Consider the following 7,137-nt stretch of genomic DNA (forward strand, 5'->3'; position numbering starts at 1 on the left):
CCTGTCAGCCTAATAGAATGGTTATGTTGAATTAATGGAATATGTCTGTTATATTTAACAGAATAACCATTTGTAATAACAGAATACATTCTTGCATCACTCAGATAACAGACCTACTGTTAAAAGATTAATTTTTTGAAAGTACTCTGCTAAAAATGCCATTAAACTTGAAGCTATTATTTGTCAAAAACTTCTCTCCAATGGACACAGATTTATTCCTACATTAGCGACTAAAGTGTGCAACCTTAAGAAGGACGATTTACATTGTTAACAATGAGACAAAGTGTTCTGTTTACCTTTGAAATATGTGCTTTGTTTGTTTGTTTATTCACCAATATAATATACTTAACATAAGATTCATATAAACATACAGAAACATACTGGCGGGAATAAAGCTCCATGGAGCTTGCTCTATCCCATTAACATACAATTTGTATATAATACGGGCATGTGAACTATTGTGATTATAATCATTGTGATTATCTGTTCCTGTGAAAAAAGTAAATAAATAAATAATATATACAGGTGCTTATATTAACGACTATCAAGTATATTATTGTGTGTTAGACTAAACGGAGAACAAGTGCTGCATCATATACGATTTCAGTTTAGATTTGAATAAGGAAATTGACTGAATATTGTGTAAGTATGAAGGGAGTTTGTTCCATTCCCGGGGGCCAGCTACTTTAAGTGAACGATAGGATTGATTTTTGATTGATTTGATTGGTGTTTTACGCCGTACTCAAGAATATTTCACTTATACGACGGCGGACAGCAATATGGTGGGAGGAAACCGGATAGAGCCCGGGGGAAACCCACGACCATTTGCAGATTGCTGCCAGACCTTCCCACTTACGACCAGAGAGGAAGCCAGCATGAGCTGTACTTGAACTCACAGCGACCGCATTGGCGAGAGACTTTTGGGTTATTAAGCAGTGCTAGCGCGCTAACCAACTGAGCCACGGAGGCCCCGTGAACGATAGGACAGATTACTTTTAAAGGGGATTCGATACAGATCTAATAGCCGACGTGTGTCAATGTTTTTAATAAAGCAATTATTAAAGCAAGATGATAATACTTCGGGGTGATAAAAAAAATTTATGCAATATCATATTAGTAGAAAAAATGTTCACTTCAGATAACGGCAGAATTTCAAGAGTACAAAATAACTTATACTTATACGTCTTTGCCCACAAAATAATCCCATGTGAAAAATAAGGGTAGATCAAAGAATAATAAAGGATAAAAAGTGTTTTTTTTATTCACCGTGTCCTTTATGTTCTTTAATATATCTAGATTCCTCGAGACCTTTTTACGAATACAATCTATGTGTGAGGTCCATTTTAGCTTTTCGTTAAACATAAATAGATTAGGATTGGTCTCAGAACCCACACTTGAGGCACACCACATGTAACGTCTGTGGATTCAGACAATGCATTGCTGAAGGTTGTACACTGAGTACGGTTTGACAGGTAGCTACTCAGCCAGTCATTTGACAAGCCCCGGAAGCCATAGTGATCTAGTTTTGAAAGAAGAATGTTATGATTGACAATGTCAAAAGCCTTTGATAAGTCAAGGAAGGTAGCCACAGTATAATGTTTGTTCTCCCTAGCGGTTATAAGTTTGTTATATAATGAGCAGGCGGCGTACTGAGTTAAATGGTTCCTTCTGAAACCATACTGATTAATATCAATTATGTTATATGACTCGAGATAATCAATGATAAAATTGATAGCAGCTTTTTCTAATATTTTGCTTAGACATGGAAGAATAGATATTGGTCTATAGTTTTCTAATATGTCATGCCTACCAGCTTTGCAACCCGGGAACATTTTTGCTCTTTTTAGAATATCGGGGACGACGCCTGATGAGAACGACAGATTAATAATGTGGGCTAGAGGAGCCGATATATAGTCCAAGACAAGTTTCACAGTAGACATGGATACCATCTAGTCCAGCAGCAGCATTAGATTTCAAGGATGTTAGGGCATTAAAGATGTCTGTTGGTGAAATGTATGGAAAGGAAAAGATGATCTGAAAAAATTTTCTGCACTGAAGGTACATTAGACTCAAGATTTGAGGCCAAAGAGCTAAATTATTCGTTGAAACCCTTAGCTATTTCAGTTTTATGTTCCATCAATTTCAAAACACGAGGATAAATGATCCTTGTTTTTGTTTTTCATCAATTCGTTTAATATTTTCCACGTGTTCTTGATGTCATTGTTATACTTGTTAAACTGATTTTCAAAATATTTTTTCTTGCCACACGAAGAGTGGAATTTAGGCGATTTCTGTACATTCTATATTGTTTTCGCGTTCGATCCGTTTTATTTATTAGCTGCTGATGGTAGAGTCTATTTTTCTCATTGATCGATATCAGGATGTTGTTGGTTACCCACGGTTTGATTTTTTTTTGTTTATTTACGCTAATCGTAGTCAATGGGAAACAATAATTATACAGTGAACTAAACTTGTGAAAGAATACGTCCATTGTTATGTTTACATCAGTAGTTTCTTGATAAACAAAATCCCAGTTTACATTTTGAATTTGCCGGGAAAATGTGTCTTTGTTAGTAATGGAGAATTTGCGAAAGCTTGTTTCATGTACGTGTGATTTTTGTTTATATTTGGCTTTTAGAATATGGAATGTGGGAAAATGATCTGTGATGTCAGTTAGGAGAATGCCAGAAAGAAAGCGATCAGTGTGAAAATTAGTAAAAATATTGTCGATTAAAGTGGCAGAGTGGGATTGGACATTATTTATAAAAAAATCTCTATCAACCTTTTCCCCACCCATTCGGTCAGCCTTTTGATACCGACAGATTGAATAAATAACGTTTATTTATTTTATTTATTTGAAACAATATTTTACTTGTATGCTGGCGACCAGCATAATGCCGGTGGACGAATAAATAATAACTAAAAGGGACTATAACAACACGGTGAAGCTCTAGACAAAGCTTCCAATATCATCACAAAGAGTTTAAAAATGGTACTTGTTGCTGCTGCGTTTGGTGTTGAGCGGTGAGGGGTGAGAGGTGAGAACAAGGAAACAGGGCTGGTAGGCTGGTGTCAGTATAATGTTACTGGGTGGGGTGTCATGTTTGGTGTCTTCGGCATTATACTTCATTGACAACACTTTGGCGACATGGACTCGCCCTCCACAAGAAGACACTGTATATGTAAACACGTTCAATGGCCGCCTCTTCGCCATGTAGCCTACCTAACACACCTATTGAATTAAAGCCACAAATGAATCGGCGGGAGCGGAGGTAGTTTTCCCTACTTTGTGAGCTAAAAGGCGTAAGAGTTGCCTCTCCTGAAAATAGATTTCGCTTCGGGCTAACAGCTCTTATTTTCACCAGCGGCTGTGTCCCTTTCACGTGTCCCGTGACAACCGTGGATTTAAGCGTCAGTAGACCTGAACCTCACACAGCAGCTCATCTCAACCTGTCAGCAGGCGGCTCTTGGGGGTAAGTTACTAGCACACTTCTGTTTGTTACCATATCGAATGAATTGCATAAATTGTGGGTACTTCATCATGGTCTTAATTTTCAACATCGGGGACACGGTATACAGTATTCACATCATGTAATCTTGTGCACACGGCCACGCCTGTTAAACGCTGGAAATTTTGGACACTCAGATATATAACTTCTGCACAGTGAGTTGTCACAGTTACAGGCATTGTCTTTCAATCACTAGGAAACACGTGTTAGTCTTGATTCAATCCCAGCTTTTGATTTTCTTTGATTTCCCAGCCATCATATTTTATACAGGTCGGTACTTTTGTACGAGTAACCTTGTTTCCTCCAACCATGAAACTGAAGTTCGTCATACCGGCCCGTATTTTGGGTCACGTTAACACTAAGCTACCAGTGGAGCGGGGTGGGCCTTTTTTGTTTGGGTGGTGTGGGTGGGTGGGGGGGCAATTTTGTACAGTTCAGTGAAGCGAAGTACCGCCATTGTGCACAGATTTAGGCCTACATGTATAAGCCTTACACGCATAATCAAAAGACATTTCAAGAAAATTTGTCATGGAATTTCGTGACTTTTAGTCAACTTTACATGGGATGTCGCAGCTGTTGTCATTTTGCGCTTGTTTTTACAATAAGATACTCTTTAGGCTTCGCTCTATAGATATAATCAGGCAATGGACTCCTCATATTTAATGCTGAAAACATTAATAATTACACATTGTCTCCATTGTTTGCTGCTAGTCTCCATCCTATACGTATCAACGGGTGTACGTGAAGAATGTATGTGACCACAGCTGATCAAGTGACGCAGATTCCACTTAAAAACTAGCGCCTTCTTTCACCGGAATTTAAAATCGGAACTCTCTGTCCAAACACCAGCGCTCTACCCTGTGAGCTATTGTAGAATTTTTTGTTGTCTCCTCTAGCGTAAGCTCTAGAAAACTGCTCCCGTGACATCTCTCCCGTTTCTCAAGTACAAAGGCCGGTGGCGGACATTTGGATTTTCTGGATTTCGATGTTACATTTATATGGTCGAATACACAATAGGAACACTTCCGGCCAGACAACTTAGTTCTCTCACATGGGTGTTCAATTGACGTACAAACATTGCAGAGAGAACTTTAAAATTGCAGTTGCTGTCCAGTAATTCATTGACGAACCAGCTTTGCACAGTGAACATCTCAGAAGGAGCTCTGAAGAATGAACTTAATCTTTACAACCCAGAGATATTTCGTTCCTAGTGAGTTACTTCAGCGATGTTGCTGATTTTCCTCTAGAGGCGACATGCATCGCCTCGCGAACGTTCAATGGGCTAAAACTTCATCTACATTTCTTACACAGCTCGTCAGTCATGTTCGAGATACATTTGAATAAGTACTCGGAAACAGCGGGCTAAGTCTTCGGCTTTTTCTCAGTAGGACTCCATTATACGTTAATTTCAAACACAGCGCATGAATGACAGATGGTGCTTGTAGGTCATGTGCACGGAGATGTTTTGGTACAGAGCACGTTCACATATCTCTAAACCGACACACATCAGCTACAGAAATATACAGGGAGAAATGCGACAATGGTACGAACGTTAGTTCAGTATCCGTCGGAGCAGTTGCGGCTAACTAAAACGGCAATTTCATCAACCGAATGACTCGAGCCAAGCAGTGAAACCACTGTGTACGTCATTTACCGTCCAAGCTAGAAAATAAAAAACGTGAACTGTTTAAAGAAACAAAATTAAGAATCTCTATAAAGTTGTGGTAGTTTAAAAGCACTTTCAGGAACCCTCAGTCCATTGTCCATCAAATGTTTCACGCGAACAAAATACTCGCTTCGAACAACACAAATATAATAATCTAAGAAGTTGACTATGAATTTTCAGCATTAGATAAGGTGTAGTTTATGAATTAGACATAGTATGCTCACGATTCAACGTTTAACAGAAGTCCCTTTCAAGAAAACGTTGGGTATTTCCTATCCGCACTTAGAACCTCCTTTGCGTTACTTGTGCTATACACTATTGTAGCCCTTTCTTATTATCTTGGCATTGCCTGGAACATACAGAACTTTTTAATTTGTTCACCTAACGACCCAGCCACTTTGCAATTTTCTGGCAGCAACAGTGCCAAATCAATAATTGCTTTTTTATGCCAATAACATGACCTTAGGCCAGTGATATAAACTATGGTATTAAAAAAAAACAGACATAACTAGGATGCCCTCCCCTATATTAGATGGACATATGACAGCGTTACATAATAATTTATACTTTGTGTATATAACTCCCTTATACACCGATTATCACTGCTCTTGTTCAGAGAAACCGAGCAATACACAAAATAAAACACTCGCGAGCGACTATAAGTCCTCATATATGCTGGCAGCAGGCAACAGGAAGAACATATACAGAATATAGGTCTCTGTCCATTTCAGCATAGATTCATTTCATCTCCTTCGGTTCCTAAAATGTCAGTTAGGCTAAGCGAAATTTCAGCTATCAAAGTTCAGAAAGCGTTGTCTTCTTATATTATAAACGCAACCGACAATACGTATGGGGTACCTAAGGACTGAAGAACGACATGTTTAAGGGAACTTATTGATGTGTTAGAACCTTCCTGCTGGGATGTACTTGTTTAACAGCTTAAACGCCAGAAAAACCTAGAAAATGCTAAATATTTCGCATGGCGCTAACAGACCACCATAGTGACAAGCCACGCAGTCTGTAAACGGGCTATCTACGAAAGGTTTTACCAAGGAACCAGACATTCGGCGATGCACATGTTTACAACAACCTGCGGATGGTCGTGGGTTTCCTCCAGGCTCCGCCCGGTTCCCCCCCCCCCCCCCCACCATATTGCTGGCCGCCGTCGTATAAGTGAAATATTCTTGAGTACGGCGTAAATCACCAAATAAATAAATAAATAAATAAATAAATTTTATTTTTATTTTTTCACATTGTATCCGTAGATTTACATGCACAGTTTAAAGTGTTCTGATTGCACTGAATAATGTTAATACATGTACATATATGCACGTTTCGTCATTGTAAATAATAAGGGCTGTGACATTGCATACATACCTATACAAATCATGTACAGTTGAAGACGTGATCAAGTAATCATAGCTTTTAATTTGTGATCATCACATACGGATGAACCATCTGCCTGCATGGTTACATCAGGTTGTAAGAACTTTAACGATGTATGTCAAGGAAAGGTTCATTTAGTTATTTTATTTATTCGATTGGTGTTTTGTGTATATAACGTATATGATGTGATATTATCATAAATAACGTAAACGCCAAAAAAGTTACATCGGATAATCTGGTTCCTCCGTCCATAAAATCGTTTAATGGACAAATTTTTGAGTATGGCGTTAAAAAAGTAATCAAAGAAACAAACAAATCAATCAGCATGACCCTCACTGAACGATGGGATTGGAAGCCTCCATATGGCTTGTGTTTCTTAACCTAAGACCCAGAAGGTCACAGGTTCGAATCCCACTGGCCTTAAACCTGACAGCCCCAAGTGAAAATTTTAAACAAACAAATCGCACATTCACAAACTGCATTGTATATAATACATATATGTTCACATCAGACTCTATTGAAAAGGCGACGGGTGTATGAATTGTTAGGCCTAAATGTTTTTGAACACAGTGCGGA

The sequence above is a fragment of the Liolophura sinensis genome, chromosome 8 (genome assembly GCF_032854445.1).
Source record: "Liolophura sinensis isolate JHLJ2023 chromosome 8, CUHK_Ljap_v2, whole genome shotgun sequence".
NCBI lineage: Eukaryota > Metazoa > Mollusca > Polyplacophora > Chitonida > Chitonidae > Liolophura > Liolophura sinensis.